General features: G+C 38.4%; 1 protein-coding gene across 1 annotated transcript in view; it reads right to left on the bottom strand.

The window, feature by feature from the left end:
* Nucleotides 1–24617, bottom strand: part of TOPORS (TOP1 binding arginine/serine rich protein, E3 ubiquitin ligase) — a 567831-nt gene that overhangs the window by 468314 nt on the left and 74900 nt on the right. The window lies entirely within an intron of this gene.

Raw genomic sequence — 24617 nt, 5'->3', positions numbered from 1 at the left:
GTTACACCTCATGCCATTGGTCTCAGCCGAGCGGTCCAGCCTGTTCAGATCCCTTTGCAGAGCCTCCCTGCGCTCCCGTAGGTCAACACTTCCACCCAGCTTAGTGTCATCCGCAAACTTACTTTGCAAACACATTGCAATTCTTGATTTCAGTACAGGAAGTAAGTGTAAGTAAACATGAGATGTTTTAAAAAGACCACTTGAAAGAAATTTCATAAACTGAGAATATAAATGTCTGAATGTAAAGGAGGGAGAAAAGGAATCAAGGTGACATAAAGTGAACTGTCTCACACGTGGATCTTGGCCTTTCAAGAATTCCCGTATATATATGTGCTTGGGAGTAATTTGCAAGACTGGGGCCTTAATGTTTTCTGTAAGCTAATATTTGTAATTTTCTTAAGATGAACCTTCACACTTTGGGTTTTTTTAATTAAAAAAACGGCCTTGGTATGATTTTCCATAACAGCCACAAGCTATTTTAAGGGTAGGAAGCCTAGGTGAAGAGGAGTCTCAGAGAACTTGCTCCAGAAGATTAATTTCACATCCATCCAACAGTCTCCTCTCTAACCTTTATGCCAGAAAGCATGGGAAATGCTGTTTACCAGATTTCACTGTAGATCTTTGTTCTTGTTGCGTTTTTTACCCACACAGACTATGCGGAGTGCCACTAGTCCTGTGTGCTAGCAAAAGAATCCCCTTAGGCCAGAATTAACCCTTGACTCTCTCTATTACTCAGATAATTACCAAGTAATTATCATAGGCAAATAATCCCCTAGCCAAAGGTGATGAGAATGGTAGTGCCTGTTCCAGTTCCAAGAAATAAACGTCATCAATTGAGTGTTAAAATCAACATGAATGCCAACAATTCAGAATTTGCAAATGAAGTCTAGAGATGACTGTATTAAACAGTCTCTGAAGGTCTTGGTCATAGCCAAGAGCAGATATGAACTTTCTTAGCAGATGAAGCTGACTGTTTCTAGATGTATGGGAAGAGAGTTATACAAAAAGGACATGACGTTTAGGAGAGAAAAACCCGTTTATTGTTTGGCCGGTTATTTTAACTGGAATCAACTTTCTTCTTTCTTTTAACTCAGACATTTAGTGAGACTGCTAGTAAATTATCTATGCTTTTTAAAGGGGGAAAAATGCCTTAGGATTGCACTGAACAGTTTATAGCATCACGAATAGCACTCAGGTTAGTTTGGCTGTTATTAATACGTTTCCTGCTATTCCCTTATGGAATCGGTAGTCTCTCTATCACATGTGCTGTGTACTTGAGCATTTGAGTCAACACCCGTCAGTGGTTACAGAGTCCAAAAGAAAATATACCAGAACTTCATCAAGCCCACTAACTAAACTGACCAAAATCAGCATCCAAACTCTAAAACTTGTTTAGTTTTATAAGGCTGTAACATAATTAATGGACTGTCTTCTTTTTGTAGCTCAGGAGATTGAACGTCACTTTGACAGTAAAGTCACAGCATTGGAGAAATAAGTCGTCTTGTCACTGAAATCAGAAAAACAAACTTCTTAACACCAGTTCAGGATCTTAAGAAGCAGGTATTCTTTTAATTTGGTACCAAATACACCGGCATTGCTCCACCTAGTGTGTATGCTGATGGTTACGAGTAGCAGTTATTTCTACATGGAACTTACACATATATATTATATTTCTCGTAAAAATCATGCATATTAATCATATTTCCCTATACTAATACATGTCCTCCCCCTTGCACATGCACCCCACAGTTCTTTATTGAATTGGACATCTGCAAAGCGCCCCCTACCCTATTTCATTGGCATCTGAAATTTCCACCCAAGCTTCAAAGTCGGGGTTATCTTGACCTCCCATCATTTTGTCTCACGAAGTACTGGCTAGATGCCAGTTTTCTGCAGTCTTTAATGCCTTTTCCTTTTGTTCTGTTCTTCAAATATCACAGAAGGACATAATCATTCACCAGTTCCCAAAATTAGATTAGATATTAGTACAGACACTGCATACTACCCAACAGTAAAAAAAAAATAATCAGGACCACCTAAGGAGTGGGGATAATCTTGCTAAATGAATGGCAAAGAAGCCAGCCCCAGCTTCAGCAAGAAACCAAGCCACAAAATGTAGTGAGATACACATTTCATTTGTTTTCCTTAATTTTTGACTTCTGATACATATCTGCTGTTATGTTAGTAGGCCATTCTTATCAGTCTCCAGTGTTACAACACTTCAATTTAGCCGCCTTCATCTGGTGATGTGCTAATCAACAACCACAGGTCTAATAACTTCAGATGTTTTATGTCCTACAGAACTGACCATTGACAAAAAAAAAAAAAAAAAAAGCAGGTGAAAACAGGAGCCTTGTTTCAAAAAAATGTGGAAAGTGCTGAGTGTCCCATTCCTACATGTTGTATTTCAAAGGTAGATACATTTCCTCACTGATAATATAGCAAAGGTCTTGGTTCAGCAAATGCAATTTTTTTTGGTGAATCTTATTTACCACCTCATGGCTTCATGGAACAAGCCATATCTTACAAGAAGAGTTGGCTGTCCCACATACAGTGTGATGGACAGATTTTCCACATTAATTTGGTAATAAAATTTATGCTTTTTTGCATAAATAAGAGGCAGTTCAGCTAACGTAAAAAAAAAAATCTGCAGTGGCAAGGGAACACTCCTCAAGTATTTTTTGGCTGCTTGTTAAGGCACCAGAAAACAATTCTCACTGCTATGTTATGCAGAACCCAAGAGTACCTCAGAGCAAAACTTTCTGAAAATTTTTTAAATTCTTAACACAAAACCACATGGCTCAGCTCCTCAACGAGGTGACATGGAGCAGAGCTAAGGCTCACCCATTGTGTGGTTGAAGGTACCGAATCAAACCCCTCCTGAAGATGCTAAGCCACAAATTCAAAATCACTGAGACCTGTTCATGCAAATTTAGCCACCAGTAAGGGGCTAAATATTCCAGGTGTGGTGCTCAGTGTGAGTTATTCACCCAGATCTCTCCAGTCTGATTCATTCAGCGGGAAGGCTGCTAAGGGTAAGGTTGTCATTGTCACAAGGTTGTAGATATCAGTGAAGGGGGACAGGGCATGACTTGTCTCATTCCCAGAGCATGGTGTTGTACAGACACAGAGCTAGCTCAACATCCAGACCAGGAAACCTTTATGCTCAGACCAGTGATATGTTCCTGATACAGAAACCACCTTATTGAATGCTGTCTTTAGAGACAGTCCTGTCAAGTTAAGGCAATGTAATTTTGCACAGTTTTCAGGACTTTACTCATGGGCTATTTGGCTTGTTGACTCCAAGGGATTCAGATGTATGAGCCCTATCAGTCACATTATAGCTGTTGTTTAACACAGTGATGCACCTCAACAGTCTGTTCTGTTTTCCATTCATTCAGGTTCTCCAAAACTAAATTATTTCGTGTATGTATGTATGCATACAAGCATGCATTTATATAGACCTCTGTAATAAAAGACTTTGAAAAGTTCTGTAGTTGATGACACCCAGAAATCATCAGGTCCCTGTTTGAAAATAAAAAAAAGAAAAGCCTGTGTATGCAATTGTCTCCATATCCTGGCTAGACTACACCTTGCCTCTTATAACATCAGTTTTAAGATAAAAATAGAAACACTGGCAGATTTTGATAGAAAATAAGAATAGAAGGGCTTCATTTTCTTGCAGAACATGGAAGGAAAAAGAGGTGAAGGGAAAGAAGTAACAAGTGTATAACATTAATGTGAACAGTAATCTGTTAGTGAAGTTAGTTGCTACAAGAATTATTAGTCTCAGAAGAGTGGAGGGAAATTTATTGTTGCTACTGCACAGCAATGACAGAGCCAGTTTTAAATGAGCAGAAAGGGTAAATTAGCTGTTGAGGAGTCCTGAAAGGCCTTTCTATGGTGACTGATTATCTGAGAAATAAAAAACACATACTGTGAAAAATTGTATTTTTATGTGGCTTGTTTGTCACTTTCTGATTACAAATAGGATTTTTTTTTTTCTTTTTTTAAGAGATAGGAATGAAAGATGGAATCTGTGTTCATGGATACACTTGCAAATGCACAAAAACTATTTTGAGAAACTTCTCTTGTTCTCAAACACTCACATAATGGAAGAAAACCTCAGCATCTCTTTGTATACGTACCAGGAATAAATGCATAAAAAAGAATTCAAATATGAATCTAACTAAATAGCTATGGAGAATTGGGAGAAATGTATTCCTTCATGCCTGAGCAGTACACACTAGCTTTTAGTCATTGTGCTTCTAGATAATCAAGGCATCCTTGAAGGTGAATCTACTTACTCCATCTCTGCATTCAGAGAAATGATGAATTTACATAGTTTCATTTAGACTTTCTGAAAGGGTCTGCACTGAGACCACGTCTTTGAACAGTGTGCTGCCAACTAGCTCACAGTTGGTCACTCACTGACACACCAAGAACAGTGAGGTGCTGTGGGAGGGATTGCGTTGCTCAAGAGGAAGATGTACCTGAATAATTACCTGAGAGCTGCCTCAGGGCACCTGTCAGGGAGCTGATATGCTCAGAAAATGAAGTATTCCCTACCCCAACAGCTGCCTGTCCAGCTGGTGATGCTCAACGTCCTTGCCAGCAGACCACATGGGGAGGTGAAACCAAGTGAGTTATAAAATCAAGTTCCTGCCTGCCTAAGCAAGTGCCAGAGGACGCTGATGATGGAGTATGTGAAGCTTACCCTGCCATCACAGCCCCAGCTATGCAGCTGGGCTGGGAAAGCCACTTAGACCTCTTCTGAAGGCAGCAATGTAGAGATCTTCCATGGTGCTGAGATCTTGCATTGACTCCTTTGTTAAGGGTAGATTTCACACAGCCTTTGCAACCAAATGGATTTAATTTCCACACTCACAAATGCAGTGCTTTCCACCATCTCTTTATTCACTTTCAACTTAAATAAATTGGAGTAGGCAGCAGAGGAGGCAAAATTAAACTGGCAGAGAAAAAAAAAACAAACCAGCTTAAACAGACTGGAACACTTATTGCTGCCTGCTAGGAAATGTGCTTCTAGTCTTTTATTACCACATACAATCTCTAGTCCCATGTGATTAACGAATTCATCTTGAAACACTGGTGTTGCTTGAAAAAAACTGGTGCAGGTGAAAAATTAAGTGGTTATCTTTAAATTCTTGCCTCTCATCAAATTTAAAAGCGATATTTTGCTGCACTTAGATTCTAGCGCTTATAATCAGGCTGCACATTTCCTATCACATCCAACACCTGGCAATCTCCTGTGTACCGACTATGCACAGTGCAATGATATGTCTAGAGGTAATTATTTCTGTCACCCACATAAAGGCAAAAGATAGAAGAGTCATCACAGGCTTACCTTTTGTACAGTTCCAAATTTAACTTGAAATGCCTCACTGGGCTGGTCTATGCAGGGTGACATATTTTATTCTAGAAATTTGTTCCTGAAAATGAATATTAGGGGAGACAACTACAAAAGATAGAGGCCAAACCTACTGTCTTTATTCAGGAGTCTCCAAAGATTCAGTGAGTGATGGTCCTTTCTTCTTTGCACCAAAGAAACTCATTGAAATGGAGCAACAAAGAAAGGATGAAGCAAATAGATTTTTTCCATTACATAAGGGAGGAGCCCAGAAAAAAAGAGTCCTAGGAGTATTGGTGAATAAAAACCAAAAGCCATATCCTTGCCCCCTTCTGTAGTTTTGCAGAAGGAAAAGTCCCAGCTGTGGTTGTGTATGGAGCCCCATTAGGCCAGATCCTGCAAAGAGAGCTGTTAAAGAGCCTCCCAATATCCCCTGCTGTAAGCTATCCTGTCCCTGGCAAGTGCCAGTCTACATAGTAATTCCTCTGTTCCATGGAGGTTACACAGGAGATCTGTGGGAAATACAGCATCTGCAGAGAAGAGGATACTGTGAGGCATCCACAATCTCTGTGAAAATGCAGGAGGACATGGTGAGGTAGAAGGCATCATCTCTACTCAGTAATGAGTAAGACTGAAGGAAGCAGGGCAGAGGTTGCATCTTATATGAAGAAGCTCATTGGTAGTTGAGTTAGCAACTGAAACTGATGATTCCCATCACTGGAGGGCTAGTAGAATAGTTTAGTGAACAATGTGTCAAAATCACCAAAACCGAGTCAGTCTTAACACACAGATAAACCACTACTGGTGACACCTTATAACCTTTTGTTTTGCCCTGCACATTCTGCAAGCAGGTTTCTTTGCTTTTTGATAGTGCAGCTAAATTTTAAAATATCTCTCAAAGCTGGGGGAAAATCAGCAATAACTTTAGTTTCACTTTAGACATGTAAAGTCTCTTCAAAACATTGCTTCTGCTAAGATCTCAAATCAGATCATGCACATAACTGCAGAGGTGAGCTTGGGAGCAATGGACAGAGGGAATACTGCAAGAACACCACTGGTGTTCATTCTACAGACTGAAAACTACCAGCTAGGACTTCCACTTGTGCTTATTGAAAACAGGTAGCCTGAGGGACCTGAAATGTGCACAGTAGTGGACGATACTCCCCTTGTAGCTCTGTTCTATGTTCTTAAAAAAATGGAGACTTGGCTGCCCCAGGTGACTTCCATCGAGCCCTGAAAACAGCACAAGTACTGGCTGTGATCAAAAGTCCTACACAAACAGGACAAGCAGTAGGGCTGATGAAGATGTATTTCTGCCAAGATGGTCTGGCAGTCTCTAGTAGCAGAAAGTAATATCAAATGCAGAAAATTACTGTGCTTTGCAAGTGAACCAAAAGGGTTTAATATCACAGCCTGAAGTAAAATCGTGCTCTGCTCCGAGTCAGACATCAAAATGGAGAACATGGGACCACACGGCAGATGAAGATCATCGAGGCAGGACCTCTGACCAGATGTTAGTCTCTAATTTTCTCTTATCAGACCTCCATACTCCCTTCTATCCTAGTATTACATATGAACACTGACAGATCTGCAGCTGAGACAGAAATATAAAACCATACATGAGGCGCAAACATGGATTTCAAACCCTGTTTTGGGTGTGTCCCTGGCTGGTCATTTATATAAGCTGGAAAATTCTGCAATGTGAGCATTAGGCTTTGCATTAGTATTTCAGACATAAACCTGCAAAAACTAACCTCTGGAAAAAACTGACTTGCTTTCAATATTCAATAATTTTCCACACCAGGGAATAAGCTGAGATCAGCAGTTTCACTTCACTAGTTATATCTCTCCAGCTATTAATTAACAATAATGGTTAGCCAACCTCTATTCAGATCACTCTTAGAGATATACAAAAGTCTACGAAAAGAAACACTGCAAAGGATTCTCCGTCAGCATAGCAAGTAAAAGCTTATTCAAAAAATGAAAATGTAAATAGCATTTGGATTTTACCTGTGTTAAAGACTAAAAGTACCTTCTGCAGTGGTGGCAGGATGCTGCCAGCACAGGATGCTTCATATAGAAATAGGCCTAAGCAGAACATCTATGGGCTCTCTGCTTATTTAATAAAATAGATTGAGTTGTGTCAGCCATGTTCAGTGAGCAGTTATCCACATTTTGAAAATAAAAATATTATTTGTATTGGAAGTGAATATATGACGAGGAGTATTCTGAGTTCATCAGAGGCACCAAGGACCAGTTGAGAAGAACTACTAAACACCACTTCCAGTGGTTCCTCCAGAGCACATCTGAGCTGCAGCAAGGAGGTAAAGAAGTCTGTTGGTCTGTTGTCCTTGCAGGCTGCTCTACAGCAGGGGACACAGCTGTTTGATTGGCACCTTTCCCTGGTCAGCATATTCAGCTAACTGTAAGGAATGAAAGACAGCAGTACGACTTGGCTGGGAAAGAAAAAAGTTGGAGTTGATTTTTGTCTGATGAAATATGAAGGATTTTTTACTGCACACAAGGAGATGGAGCCTCCATCCTCCACACAATATTATTTTCATTGTAATACTTTTTTATAAAACACTGAGCCTTATTGCTATTATTTTACATGGCTCTTTCACAGTATGAACTTTGTTTCTTCTACTGGATTTGGGTTTTAAAATGTTTAAAATTTTTCACAGAATAACTTGAATTGTTATTTTCAAAGATTCTTTTCTTTGGTTGCAGTGTTTTATTCAGCCTTATGGCAATCCTTTACATATTGTTATGACAGGTTAACTGTATCACCTTGAGTTAGTTCTTTTTCTGCAGGGGGAAACAACAAGAGCACGCTACTTGCAAATAATGGACTGATTCACCATTGTCTTTAACTATTACTGGTAAAAGCAGTTCCTGGAGTGCCTCTGATATCAAGCCAAGGGAGAGAAGCTAGCTAGCTAATCCTAAAACAGCATAGAGCCAATGTGAAGTTAAATGAATGAAAAAATCCGCACATTTTTTAAATCACGGATTTAAAAAGTTCTTAGTTTCCAATTTTAACAGTTTATTTGTCCACCTAAAGAATGTTTGGCGTACTGTTAAGTTTCTGAAACCTTACTCAAAACACTAGGAGAACCTTTTCTAGTTTCCATTGCTGTGCAGCTGATGAAGTTGCACAAAAATGCAGTCCTGTGCACTGGAGAAAAGCTGCATTATCTGCAGAATCATTACACAGAAGAACCAGCCACTGACTACATATAACACAGCATAATTCCAGGGCATTCTAGAGCTGGTGATGCTGAAACTTTAAGGATGGTTATGTTGTGAAACGTGTGTGAGGAAGGGACAGGCATCTGCTCTTGCATTTCAGTACTTGAATTAAATCTATTAATTTGTCACTGTAACATTTGAAGAGAACAATGAATTTTCTATCTATTTGTTTAGGAAAGTATTGCTTCTGTTTTGTAGAGAAAACATTTTAAAATTTTCTCCTTAGTGCTCTTCAGCCTGCATCTGTGGATTTAAAATATTTTTAACCTACCATTTTGCAGGTAACATCATCATTTTTATAAGAAATGTAGGATTTATTAGGCTAATTATTCCATTTAAGATGTTGCAGTTTGAGATATTATTTTTTAGTTGCTGGAATTTTTGGATATTAAAGTTCTAACCATTTTCCTATTCAAGTGGAACAACTCTTGAGATGTTGAAGAAGAAGTAAGTCCAGGAAGGTGTAATCAGGCTGTTTTAATGTACAGGGAGTGCTGTCTTTAATGATTTGAGAGAATCGCCTCTGTAAGAAAATGAAGTGCAAGTGCCAGAAATCTCTTGAAGACTTTTTCTCATCCAGAACATGTTCAGTGCAGGATTGTTCTTTATCAGGTAAAATGCATCAAAAGGCAAGATCCTTGAATACCTCTTGGGTTTACCCTAAGGAGGAAGACGGGACTTTTCTGCCAGGACTTTTGCAAGAAGATACTTAGAGACTTTTTATTGCTAGTAGCTTTGCCTTTTTCTGTGTTTTTCTGTGTTTTGGGGTTTTTTTTGAACCAAAGTAGTTCTGGCACTTATTACTAAAGCTTGCATAAGGTACAACCAATCTTCAGTACCATACCTGTACAGTTTCTGTGGAAGGGCTTGGAATAGCTCCACAGCTATGGCAACAATGACTTACTTGCAAAGGGACATGGAAGAACTGACAATGTGAAACCAGTGTCTGGCTGAGTTTTTATCCTGAGCACATTCTACATTGTCTGAGGTGAAGGGATGGGTCCCTGCTTTCTTCTGCAGGCTTGGATTGGGCTGAAGAGTTATTCCTCAAGTTCAGGTACAGCTGGGCATAAAAGGAGTTATGAGTGAAACTTGTGCAAGTCCTAGGGACTGTAGAAGTGTAAATATTTCTGTGGGTAGGAGCCCTGATGTTCTGTCAGGGGAGCTGTCTTCTTCCAGAGGAACCAGAAGTAGGGCAGGATGGAGTCTTTGGGGTGCCTGTATCTTGCACACCCCCTCAGATAATTTGGCATGATGGATTTATTAGAAGCTTCAAGGACATCTCATTCAGAAACAGCCACTATATTCTCATCAAGATTGTCTCAATTTCTGTACTTCTGACCAGTCACATCATATTTTCACTGCTGCCTCACTAGAATGATTCCTCTGTACCAAAATCACTCGTATTTGTTCTGTGACAATGTGATTTCTGGCCTCCAGATTAGGGCTGGATTTGTTCATAGAAAAGGATTTTATTCCGTGTGGTAGGTGGCATTTCTACAACCTATATATAGCCGTCTGATATGCAGTCAGTTTTCTTCTTCTGAGAAGGGAAATGCCCTTTTTAAAAAAACTAGCCATATGACTGGTATCAGTGGGCTTTTAGACAAAATCCCATGGGCTATTAATTTCATCTACAGTTTTTATGGTTCTAAGTTCTATAATACAGAAGTAGATTACAAAATGATATGCATACAGACCTGAGACTATTAAGTACTGCAAACTGTCATTTTTCATATTAACAGACTCTTTTGTCAGTATTATGCAGAAGAATGATACATAGAGAAAAAAATTTTATCAGATCAGTCACCCTCTGTCCTTTTCTTCCTCTTTTTTTTTGATTTGCATTTACATTTAGTGATCCTCTGAAGAACCTGGATTTCCTTTTAACACTCCAAAAATCCCTACCTTCCCTCTGCATCTGGAGTCTCCTTTCATACTACAGATCTGTCAGCTTGCCTGATCTACAAAGACTTCACAAATTTCCAAGTAACCAGTATAAGGCTTGAGGTATGCTCTATGAAAGAAAAATTATGAGAGTACCAGGATTACTTTGCTCCCAGGACATGTCACTGAACTAAAATCAATAATTTGAATTAAAGGCTTTTGACAAATAAATAATTCATACGCATTAAATTAATTAATGAATTTCCAGGACAGGCTTAGCACATTTTCCTGGGTTAGCCATCAGCACATCAGCAGAGCTGCAACAGCCCTGCCATCTTTGCTCCCTATAGTCATTTAGATTTAGAAACAGGATACAATTTGCATAGCACTTGAGCATTAGTGAAAGCATTTGGGTTTGGGGATTGTGTTTTTTGGTTTTTTTTTAAAGAGCCAAAATAAGGCTGTATGTATTTTTCTTTTTTCATACCTCCCACCCCCACTGGATGCAGTAGGAGCAAAGCAACTGTTTCTTCATAAACACTCCAACTACCATATTGAATAGTTTAAAATTTATATAAATGGATTGCAGTGCAGTTGTTGAACATATACAGGGATGATTCTCTAATCCCATTTTAATTAGATGGATGTTGCAAGCATACAAAAAATCACGAGCCTCGCTCCCTGTGGTGATGCCACACTGGCAAGGAATCAATCACCAGGGCCCTGGTTGCCATGGAAACTGATAGATCCTGCACCACCATGTAAGTGGTAAATGATTGGTAGTGTACTCGTAACACAGGGAGACCAATGAGTTTTTATATCCTGTCCAGCAGCTGTGCCAGAGAGTTAATTAAAAGAAGAGAACATGAAGTAAATCTAAATTTGTGAAGAAATGAAATGTACAGTACAAATTTAATTCCCATGTTGGACAGAAATTAATATGCAGTGCAAAGCACAGAGCTGCCTGAATAAGCAGCAGCTATGAATCCTGGGAACTGATACCTCTGTGGCAGCTAAAACCCCAAAGTGGAGAGAGCACCTCCTTATATTATTACCTACACAAGAACTTCCTTCAGTGCTTGTGTTGACTGATGCAATGCATGCAGATTGCATCCTCAAATGTTAAAGATTTGCACAAAGGCAGGAAGTACAAAGCTTAACTAAGATCTAATTAACAAACTGTTAGCACCTGCAGTTTATCATCTTGGAACATGATGTAAGTAAATGTTTGTACTGCTGTACTAGAATTCACTAGCCAACCTCCATGAAACGCAATGTGCTTTTGTTGATAAGCTGAAAATTTTGAATTCATATTACAAATATCACAGGTATGATAACAGCCTTTGAAATTCTTTTCTCACAATAAAATTAGTTCTGCATAAAACTTTTTGGTAAAGTGGGATGCACCTGACCAAGCATGAAATATTGACTGCAAAGCCATAGGCATAACTAGATTAAGTCTTAACAATGCCACCTTAATAAGAAATAAGTAAAACCTCTCGAACACATCTTCAGTGATATTTTGTAAATGTATGTAAGTTGCAAAAGAGTAAAAATCCCTGCTTTAAAAAAACTCACATTTCACTAATGCCTTTTATTTTTCCAAATTAGAAGTGAAAATAAAAGACAGTAAGCTGAAATTTAAAAGGAAATTTCTAGGCCTCTTTGACACCAAATGCTGTAAAAGAGTATGTTATAAAAACATATGTTAAAATTTGGAAGGTTAAATTAACCATGATTATAGCAAATAATCCATGTAACAGTCTTCAGAGGTTTAATCTTGTGGTCTTTGTGCATACTGGTTCATACAAAAGTCAATGATTTGGGGCAGGAATTGCCAGGTGTATTAGTGATCAAAATAAATAATAGCTGTAGTCACTGATTTTACACAGGTAAGAACTGTAAACTGATAAAGGGATAGATACCAACATATAGTTGAAAAATTTGTTCCTGTAATGGAAAATTATATAGACTATAGCATGTACAAAATAACATGTAAAGAAAGGCTTACTTAGATTTAATTAAATCTTCACTCCCATACAATAAAGGGGGAAAGCAAGATACCTGTTAAGCTACTATAGTTCCATCTAGTAACTTCACGTGTCCTGGGAAGACTATAAGGATACTGCCTGGTTCTTTATGGATGGGGTCAGGAAGACCAAGGTGTGGCGAGACCTGAATCTGGCAATAAAAATAATAAACTCTACAGGTATGTCAGCTAGAAAAGAAACATCAAAGTGTACCCTTCCCTGATGAACATGACAGACAAGCGGGTGGCAATGGATAAGGAGAAGAATAAGGCACTCAACAACATTTTTTGCCTCAGTCTTCACTGACAGCCTCTCTTTCCACATCTCTCAAAAGGAAGGACTGCAAGACGAGGACTGGGAGAGAAAGATATCTCTCAATGTAAGAGAAGGTCAGGTTCACAACCACCTGAAGAACCTGAACATGCATGAATTTATGGGACCTGATGAAGGGCATCACAGCAATATGAGGGAATTGGCTGACATAGTTGTGAAACCATACTACATGATATTTGAAAACTTGTGGCAATCAGATGAAGTTCCTGTTGACCGGAAAAAATGAAACCACCACACCTAGTTTTAAAAAGTGTAGAAAGGAAGGCCCTGGGAACAGCTGACCTGTCAGACTCACCTCAGTGCCTGGGAAGACCATGGAACAGATCCTTCTAGAAGCTATTCTAAGAAACATGAGGGCAAGAAGGTGACTAAACACAGTCCCCCACAACATCCTTCTCATCCTTCAACACATCTGAGGGATGGGATGTCATCCAGAAGGCACAGGATGAGCTCAAGAAGTGGGACTCTGTGGACCTCATGAGGTTCAACAAGGTCATGTGCCAGGTCATGCACCTCAGCTGGGGCAATCCCTGTTTGTCAATGACTCACCCAAGGCTGGGTATGAGAGCAACCCTGATGAGAAGAATTTGGGGATATTGGTGGATTAAAAGTTGGACATAAACCAGAGATGTGTGCTCACAGCCCAGAAGATAAACCATATCTGGGCTGCATCAAAAGAAGCATGGCTAGCCAGCCAGAAGAAGTGATTCTGCCCCTTTACTCTGCTCTGGTGAGACACCACCTACAACATTCTGTCCAGCCCTGTAGTCCTAAGTACCGGATAGATGTGGATCTGCTGGAGCAGGCTCAGAGGAAGGCCACAAAAATGGTCAGAAGGATGGAACACCTCCTATGAGGATAGGCCGCAATAGTTTCGTTTGCTCAGCCCACAGAACAGAAGTCTCTGGAGAAACTTTATTGTGGCCTTTCAGTACTTAAAGAGGGCTTATAGGAAAGACTGGGGCAGAGCTTTTAATAGGGTCTGTTGCTATAGGACTAAGGGTAATGGTTTCGAACTGAAAAAAAGGTAGATATAGATTGGATGTAAAGAAGAAATATTTTACAATGAAAGGGCTGAAACACTGGAACATGTTGCTTGGAGAGATGGCAGATGCCCCATACCTGGAAACATTCAAGGTCAGGTTGGACAGGACTCTGAGCACCCAGATCTAGTTGAAGATCTTATTGCAGAGGGTTGGACTTGATGACCTTTAAAGGTCCCTTACAACTCAAACTATTCTATGAGTCTATGATTCTATAATTAACTGTTTTAGTTGCTGTTTTTATTGCTTTAGTTGCATATGGGCTTGTCTGGATAGTTGGAGACATCATATTGTAGCACATGCCAGTGATCAGTTTTGGTTACTATGTACGGTAGCTTGCAGAGAAATATTGGCCTATTTAGTCAGCCCTTTGAGGAGTTATGCTTGGGATCTGAGTACTAGTAGTGTAAAGATACATTTTTGGAACCATTGGCAGCTGACAAAGACAATGGTTATTCAGCGTCTTACTATTTTATTATAGTCTTCTAATAACAGTAAATAGTGCATTAAAAAAAGAAGTTGAAAGATGCAACGAAAGAATTCTAAGTGGTAGTGTCCTCATACTATGTACCCTGTATGAAACAAGCATCTACATGTCAGAGAGGAAGACATAACTTCATTGAGGGTACATATATCTGGGACAGAAGAAATTAATTTGAACTTGCTTCTAATCTACTTATCTATTTATTTTTTGAGTTTACTGAAATTCCAAGGTGCAAAACAAAATTCAGCCAGAGTAGAGCCTCAAGATGAAAATAACAAGTTATGAAAATGATCAGATACTAAGAAGCTGGTAATCAAAACAACCGAATATTGAAGACAGTCTATCTACTGTAAATCGGTTCTCAGTGGAATGAGGGCATCCAACAGTTCCCTGAGCTTTAACAGAAGCTTTAGTTAGAGGACATTAGTATTAATCATTATGATTGATTGGCATTACAGTGTTTGCTCTGTTGCATGAATTCACAGGTTCTGGTGTCACCAGGGGTGGTCAGAGCCCCATTGCTTCTACACCTGCTGAAGAGCATGGAAATTGTTTGGCTTCTTTTTTTATTTGAGGGGAAGTGGAGGGGCTGCAGGGGAGGTGCATGCATCTCTTCACTTCTCTGAAGTGAGCTATCTCCAAAGAGGAATGTATCTTGCAACACAAAAACTATGCCAAATATCAAAATTGCCACATACGGTGTTTGAAATAGCTACTTATTGAAGAAACGTCACAGAAGTTTCTTGTGTTTGTTTGATTTTACACTAACTATATGTCACTACTTTGGTTGAGTGCTATGCATTATAGTCTTGGACTAGGCTCAAAGCTTAGTTCTAACAGGTTTTGGGGACTGTTTTATTGATGTCTTCTCAGCTCTGCTCCACTGCTGAGGGTGAAATATTCAAAACATGGAAGTAATTTTGTCTCCAAGCTTTCTGTCAGAGGAAAGTTGGCTATCAATTCATTTAAATGCCACTTTGTTCTCAAATGTGCAATCAGTAGTGGACAGAAGAAAATCTGCAGTTTTCCAACATTAATGGTGAAATTACCTTTGCTTGTTCTTTTTGATGCAATCAGTATTTTGCCCTCTGTGTTCATTAAGGCAAGGAATCTACAAGAAAAAACAGTTACAAAAGAGTACATTTCTGGTTTATATCCTCTTCTTCCCCAGCAATGACACAATGTTATGTTACTTTCTGTATTCATTGCAGTACTAATTGAATAGTACAGGTAAATTTGGGCACATTTTCCTTAACATTTTTTGGCTATCTATTGTGAACCCACTAATTTAAATTTCCTGGGTTAGAGCTCCTGATCTGCATCAATTCAGCTGTAATTGAATACTCTAAGCGTGCTTCCTTAGGCTTTAAGTAGTTAACATTGTGAATTGTTTCATGGTATAGGTGAAAAAGTTGACACAACTGATTTTGTGTGGTAACATTTTACCAATACTGATCTCTGCAATTAAAACAAATGTATTAACTTAAATTTTCCTTGACACTCCCATATCAATACATGGGCAATAAATAAAAGCTTACAGAATTGGATTACAGCTACGACAATACAGAATTCTGTGTTTTAAATGTAAAATTTTAACAAAGTAAATAAAACAGCAGGACAACTATTTCACCTGCCAAATGCTGCTGTGTCAGATCTACAACAGTTTAATCACCAAAGTTATGAATCATTTATGTTGATAACACACTTGAGTATCCTGAAGAAGGTAAATGATTTATTCAAAATAATGACAAGAAAACGTTTTCTCAAAGACTATGTAGCAAACCAGTGAATTTTTTTTCCCTAGTATGTTATGGAACATGACAGTTTGCTTGCATTCAAAAGCAGTTCTGCTAGTTCATTGGAAAAAAGTCAATTAAATGGGTTTGCACTGTCTCAGCATCAAGAATTCACTAAGATTCAGCTCAGTGAAGACAAGGACCATGCAATACAAGTGAATCCTACTTTCTCTACCCTTACACTCTTCCCTAGACGTGCACTACTGGCTCCTGTAAGAGGCAGAGTTGAGGCCTTAGCAGAGCATTGGCCTGACTCAGGACAGCTGTTCTTATATTCTTGTTTTGGTTTAAGAAAGCGGGTTAGTGTTTTTCCTTCCTCTTCACATGTTCTTGAGCCCACAGAGGGAAAAAAAAATATTTTAAAAGATTTGGGAGATTTTTAACAAGAAAATACATTAAATATTGCAGATATTCTATAATTTAAAAATATTCCTTTTCTAATCCCCAATTCCTCCTTCTTCCCTCTGAGGTCCAACACACAGCTGCCATACTTGCAGCATTTGAAAGGATGTTTTCGGGTCCTTTAAGGTTCTAGTTCCCAGAAAAAAAATAAAAATCCAAGTCAGAAGCGGTCAGAAACCCACAGTAAGTACCAGAACCTGAAAAAGCTTCAGCTGCTTGTGAAATGCCTCTGAATACAGCAGCTGTGTACTCAGGGGATGAAAAAGCATTCACACCGCCTTACTCATGTTGTGAGTACACATATGGACAATACATTGCATGGGTGTGTAGATCATTTCCCTATTTCCTCTCCATCTGAAGAGTTCAGTCAGGTACAGGAAAAAAAACCCTCTATTTTCCTCTCCTGAAATGGTAATCATTGAAGTGGCTTTCACAGAACTGAATGAATTAGCAATTGAAAAAGCAGGGTGAGATGCTTTGCTGGTAAAAATGGTGAAGCTTTGCTGTATTCAGCTGCAGAAGAGGAGTGGTAAGCATGTCTGTGGATAGAACAGAACACCTGTATCATAGAATGGTTAGGGAGGGACTTTTAAGATTTTCTGGTTCCAGCCTCACTGCTGTGGGCAGTGACATCTCCCACTAGATCAGGCTGCCAAAGGCTCCATCCAATCTGGCCTTGAACACTTCCAGGGATGCGGCATCCACAACTTCCCTGGAAACCTGTGCCAGTACTTCCCCACCCTCATCGTGAGGAATTTCTTTCTAATGTCTAATCTAACTATTTCCCTTTCCATTTTTTAGCAATTGCCCCAGTCCTATCACTACATGTCTTTGTAAAAAGTCCCTGTGACCACATTATATTGACATGGTTATTCTCACTAATCCACTGTATACGTTCTGCCTCTTCTATGCACAGTACAGCACCAGCATAGATATCCACATGGACATTAGCACCTAAGCACTTATAAGCTCTACCAAGCACTTTTCTCTACTGTGCTTTGATAGGTCTGTCAAAAAAAAATAAAAATGCTTTGAACTATTTCTAGAGAGAATTAATTAAATGTGGAAAGTACATTAATGTCCAGGCTTTTGAATGGACACATTCTCTGTGCTTCCTAAGTATAAATCCTAGAAAAGTTAAAAGAAAAGCAACGCAATATGTCTTCCATATTTTTAGACAACCAACATAGCTGGAAAATATAAAAGATTGTTGTGCTAGCAAGAGGATGTGTTAAAATCATATAGAAGAGATAATGCAGTCTACTTAGTTTCATGAGTCCAAAAAGTAATTTCTGCATAACTCTTCCAGCAGCATCCCCACTAAATTATGTAGAGCTTTCTTGAAGTGACCCTAAAAGTCTTTTTAAGAGTACACCTTTCAAGTTAGCTGTTTTTCTTAATCAGTTTTCAGACAGCTGTAAGTCATTCTGACTTGTGTAAAAAAATTGTAGAAATAGTAGAATTTTCTCTCTTCCCTGTTCAAAATCAGTTTAATTCCACTGAGTTAGGAAGAGTTGTTCTGTTTAGAAGTTGTCCTAATGAGATCATAAAGAGATTCACTGCTTTTTGACTTATTAGCTATTCAAAGTGAAGAAAAGTCACATTTCAAAATCAATGTGGAAGAGAAACTTCTTAGTGAAGAAATATTCTTCATTATTTTTTAGTATTAAAAAATACTAAATTTAACTATTTAAATATAGTTAAAATATATACTATATACTATAGTTAAAATATATAAAATATATAACTATATTTTAACTATATTTAAAAATAGGTAAGATGTGTCCAGATGCTGTCATCCCCCTTAAATAACAGTGAAACATTTTAATGGCAAACATTCAAAGAATGATTAGCAGGACAATCTCATGGGATATGTACAAACCAAAAAAAAAAAAAAGTGAGCAGGTCTTGAATACAAAGCACAGCAGTACTGGTTTTGCTGGTTTCAGGGATCTGAAGTCAAACAGCAGCTCTCAAGGAAGAGAGAGACCATTATTTTCAAACACTTTTAATCTGGTTCTTGCCATTCCTTTTCAGAGAAAAGTCTGAAGCCCTTATCGTGATAGATTAAGCTGCAAATTGCAATGACTAAATTAATAAATTTGTTTTAATATCCTTAAGTGATGAGATGGTGCCAAACTCTGCTTCCAGTGACACTTATGGAACCACAACAGAATTACAGAAATATGGTAGACATATAAATTACTGTTGCTGTTAGTTCACAGATGGTACCTAAAGTTCACAGTTAATAAAGGTTGAATAGGAACAGTGTTTGGTCTTTGAAAATTAGGAAGACTTCTTTTGTAGATTTTCTGATTCATGTTATATGCTTTGGTCAGATTCACTGTTTCTGTGCTGTTTAAATATGGACTTCATCACAGATTTCTTACTTGCAGGACTGATGGTGTAGATTAAGAAAGATCCCTGCCATTTCAACTCTGGCAAAGAACTATGGAGAAAAATGGAAGGAATTGTATGGTAGTGATTTTTCTGAAAGTAACAGAGACAACCCAACTCTTCCACCATGTGGCATCTATATTGTCACAGGCAACTCTTTCTAGCTATAGCTTACAAGGATTTTCCCTTCAAAGTCACAAAAAAATGGGAAATTTAAAAGTAAATGACACAAGTTCCTTGAGGATCAAAGAGATGTCCTCTTACCTTTCTTTAAAACAACATAAAAATATGGAATGAAAAAAGTCAGGATCACATTGGTTCAGAAAAATTCCATCAAAATTTTGAACAGCAATTTTTCCTCCAGATTTATTCATTGGTTACTGAAAGTGACATTCAACATTTTGCTCTTTCATATAATCAGTGATAGACTGTGGGACGGGCAGTGTATGTAAACAGGAAAGTACATGATACCTAATTTGAATTATTCCCCTGCATTATTAATATTTATAGAGGGAGCAACATTAGTCAGTGTAACAGATGCAAAATTTGCTTCATGACCATTAACTGATAGAGATCAAACATAGCTGCATTGAATGAAGATGAAATTTTGCCACCTTATCTGAGGATCTGTTGAGTATTCTCCACGTGCCCACCAGAGAAGCATCCAATCTTCTTTGTTGTTGTTGCTATTGAAACCAACGCCAGCTGACAATGTATTCAGCAACAAGGTGGTTTGCTCTTACCTTTTTAGAAGTGTCCACCAGCCTCCAATAGCCATAGAGAAACTGAATCACAGCATTTAAGACACACTGCCAAAGTATCATATTTCAACAAATATCCACGCATCAGTCACTGTGCAGAAACTGACTGCATATGCTCTTAAAGCTGGTGATAAATGACATGTAACTTTAGCTTTCATTTCTTTTGCTGAGATTGGCCTAATTATTTTCCATTTTTATCTACCTAAGAACACATCTGCACTTTTAAATTTCCAGTTTCAAGCACACATTAGCTCCTTTTGGCCAAATTTTATGGCAGCAGTTCAGCAGCATTTTGGAATCCTTAGCTCTGTTAATGAGAGGCGAGTTCAGAAAATCTGTCTTCTATTTTAGTTGCTTTGCTGGGAATTGCAAACTGCTAAGCTCTTTCATGAATACAGTTCTTTATATTTTGCTTAAAGAAGATACAAATAGATAGTGAACTAGCTCTAATGGAGCCAGTAGCCTGAAGCTGTAATAGTCTAAAATAACCCCATGGAAGCTATGATATTGTCACAAAAATGTCTTCAGCTTGTACAGCTGAATCAGGGACAGTTAATTGCTTGTACAAATGCTGCATAGAATAAAATTTTCGGGACATTTTACCTGCGCTGCTGGTATAAGGTGACCATTGACTATAATTGAAATTTTTCAAGGTCAGATAAGAGTTTAGCTAGAAATTTACATCAGATGAAAAATTCTGTTCTTAGTAGCATGGTCTTTTAAAGCCTTTTCTAACTTTTGGCAGTGATATACTGTATATGCTGCAGGCTCACTATGTCTCCTCAGCAGGTCATATATTTTCCTTTATGCTCAGCTGAGTGGAGCCAAGATCAATTTTTAAATCACAATTCTATATTATCCATCTTTACTGTTGCAGACAAGATGGATAATTATTTGCTCTTCTAAAGGTCTTTGAGTTACAAAAGTAAACCTTTTCCCCAAAATTCTACTGCAAATATCAAAATGACCATTGTTCGCTACTTAAAGTGTGTTTGTGTATATCATTTCCACAGAGAGAGGTATATGCACAACTACCAACATATATACACATTCAAACACAAATAGTGAATTATTTCTTTTTTTGTGAGTGGCTGCCTTCAAAACCAAGGGAGAATTTGGTCACTCCTGCAAGCAACTATGAAAGGAAAATAACTATGAAAGGAAAATAACTATGAAAGGGAGATTTTTGGTTCTGTTGACTAAACAAAATTTATATTAAAATACAGTGAAGCTCCTTTGTATGAATATAAAGTACATTAATAATTCAGCTAAAATAATGAAATTCCTAGGCTGCACTACATAAAAAGGTAAACTACAAAAAATGACCTCATTCTTAGGGAGAAATCTTCTGAAAGAATATACTTTGTGTATACAAAAAAAAGATTTGTTCCTGTGTTTTCTTTTCTGTGAAATGGCCGAAATTTTATCCAGACATTGCCCATCAAGGTTACTGCTCTTTCTGTGAGTGAATAGGGGACAGAATGCAGTCTCACACACCAATCTTTCTACAGTTAAATTTTTGCTGTTTCTCCCTCGAATGATGTTATGAGTTTCCAAAGAGCTTTTCATTTTGGAGATCACTATCAGACCAGTGGTCCCCAGGAGGAAATGGGGCCATTTAATACTGGTCGTCAGCAGGAAATATGACCTCTGTGTGCCATCTCAGATCTTCTGCCAAACATCTGTGGCATACAGGCAAGGTCCTAACTAGTCCCTGCTCTTCTTATCCCCTCTCCTGTTGACTTGCCCTGGAAGCAATCAGCAAAAACCAGCTCCATTTAATTCTCCAGCCAACCTTGAATCCAAAGAAACAGAGTAGTCCTCCACATGCCTTGTGATGGCCCACCATGGCATTCAGTACTGTCATGACTTATCCCAACCTGGCTCAATTAGCAGCTAAACACAAGCAGTTGTTTCCCAAATCCACCCCCATCACCTCCTCCCAGGGAAAGAGGAGAGTAAATAAGAGAAAGAGACTTAGGGGTTGGAAACTAAAACCAAAACAGCTTTAATGAAAACAATAATAATAATAAGGAAAATATTATTAATGGGAAAATAATAAAATGTATATAAATATACAAAATCACCCCTCCTTAATGATGCTGTACAGAAAACATGGAGAAAATTCCAGGGCTGGACCAGTGACAGATGAGAGCTGGACTCAGAACTGGATTCAGAAATGCACAGACTCAGAATCAGGGCAGAAAGACAGACGATATCTGAATTGGACACTGGCCATCAAAGAAAAGAACCCAATCCTCATGCTCCCTGATTTTTATACTGAGCATGATGCACATGGAATGTAATACTCTGCTGGTCACCTTTGGGTCACCTGTCAAACCAAAACAAGTACAAACCTCAAAATCATTACTCTGTGAATGTCACAGGATGTTCCATATGATTTGTCTCACCCTCTTACATTGTTCTTATTTTATGATTTTTCAGAAAATTATTTTTATTGATGCTCAACCAGATGCAAGCTAGTTATGAAAATGACTTGATGAATTTTGACACTTTTCATCAAATCAGCCAATTAATTATTCTGTATTTGATTGAATCTGTGAGGTGTCAAGGTCAAATATACTTCAGCTCAATAGTTACTGAGAATTTACAAATCCTAATAGGAAATACTTTGATTAAATCTTCTCAGATCATTCACATAACTGGTATCATATTGTTTCAGAGGCAACAGTCTTGAGGTACCTTGTATGCAATGTTTAAAGAAAGAAAAAATAACAAATACTGCTGGAATGAGGAGAAAACCATACAAATACATAATGGCTTAGCACAGACCTCTGCCTTGAAGTTTGCTAAAACTGATCCTGACACTGGAGCAATATTGTTGATATCCTATAATAAATTCATAAACTTGGGGAAAAAAGCCAAAACAACAGAACACAAGCCTAGTTGCAATGTGCTTCCAAAATAAGAGAGAGAGAGATAGATACTAGAATCACTACTAAAATCTGACTTTCCTGTAACAGGAAGGATATGCTAGTTGAAAGTCTCAAATCATGCATAAAAGACGGCTGCTGTAGCCTGGAGAAAGATTACTGCATTACCAAAAGGTCTGTTTTTTTCCTAAATATAAGCTTATGAATAGGCCAGATAGATAGATCTGAGATTTTTAATGCCACTTTGATAATTTGTCGCTTGATATGACCTATTCCCAAGCTTCAGAGGATGTCATAGGAAAAGGGATAAAAATTAATTTATATTTTTCTCCCATCAAGGAATAAATATCCCCTGATATTACAACCAAAAATATCTCTGTCAAGGCCCTTGCAGGTGACCAAGGAAATCACTGAAACCATACCTCCATATGAAGTAAACGTGGCACAAAACCCCAGCAATTTGGTAACCTTTCTACCTTCTGCAGATATTACTCATTACAAAGTTAGAGACAAATATCACTGGCATAGTTGTGCACTACAGTAATATTCTTGTCAATGGAAAAAGGTGTCAATGGAAAAAGTTATCAATGATATCTTTTGCTTAAGGCATAGAAAAGTAATGGAACACCACCAATAACTCTGGCATTTTCTAGTGATACTAGTGGAGGAACAGAGAGTACAAAATCACTATCATGTTGCTACATGGAAGAGTCTGTGCTGAAGTGGTATTTCATCATGCAAGGATCAAAATGCAATTTTTTTTTGGCATTTTTACCAGAAACTAAATGTGCAACTCACGATGTGTTGCAAAAAAACCCCCAAATTAACTCACATTATGCCCTAAGTTTTGCTCTCAGGTTTCATCTTGCATAACTTTTCTTCTCATTTCATTTAGTTGTATCCTCCCACTCAGGATACTCAGTTTGGGCTGCGCATAAACGTGTAGGAGGGATCTGAGTAAGGAGCACCATGTATCAGCACATAATTCAGGATGTGTCAAGTTAATTTTAATCCCTTTCTAAAGAACCCAAATAAATCTAACCACCACTAAAGTTGAGATATGAAGTGGAGCAGCTAAGGATGATAAAAATAAAGAGATCTAGAGCATCTATGGTAACTCATTGACATCATGCCAGTATTCTGAGCCAAATTCATCCCTCATGTAAGAACATCGACTACAGTGAAGTTACACTAGAGAAGAATTCGTTCAGCATCCTCTGATCACAGGGAATTTCAGTTCTAAAATGGGATGAAATCACTGACCCAAGTATAATGAAGAGACATGGAACAGCAGGGATCAAATAAATGAAGATGGAAACTCATTGACTCACACAATGCTGAAAGTCAATCTGCCCTTGTAAAACTTTATTCGAACACTGCAGTAGATGAAAATACATATTTGGAGTTCTCAAAATCACCTGTACAAGAAGAAGATAAGGTGTACATTCAATGAGGCTGCAAACAATAATATTGAGATTAAATTGCAACAGAGGAAGAAAATGTAATTTTCAGACCTAGCACTGCAGGATCTACAACACAGTCATAGAATCATAGAATCACCAGCTTGGAAGAGACCTACCGGATCATCGTGTCCAACCATTCCTATCAAACACTAAACCATGCCCCTTAGCACCACGTCCACCCGTGCCTTAAACACCTCCAGGGAAGGTGACTCAACCACCTCCCTGGGCAGCCTGTGCCAGTGCCCAATGACCCTTTCTGTGAAAAATTTTTTCCTAATGTCCAGCCTAAACCTCCCCTGGCAGAACTTGAGGCCATTCCCTCTTGTCCTGTCCCCTGTCACTTGGGAGAAGAGGCCAGCACCCTCCTCTCCACACCTCCTTTCAGATAGTTGTAGAGAGCAATGAGGTCACCCCTCAGCTTCCTCTTCTCCAGGCTAAACAACCCCAGCTCTCTCAGCCATTCCTCATAAGGCCTGTTCTCCAGCCCCTTCACCAGCTTTGTTGCTC

The sequence above is a fragment of the Phaenicophaeus curvirostris genome, chromosome Z, assembly GCF_032191515.1.
Source record: "Phaenicophaeus curvirostris isolate KB17595 chromosome Z, BPBGC_Pcur_1.0, whole genome shotgun sequence".
Taxonomy (NCBI): domain Eukaryota; kingdom Metazoa; phylum Chordata; class Aves; order Cuculiformes; family Cuculidae; genus Phaenicophaeus; species Phaenicophaeus curvirostris.
Note: the sequence above shows the minus strand (reverse complement) of the source record. Positions and strands in the feature narration are given on the sequence as shown.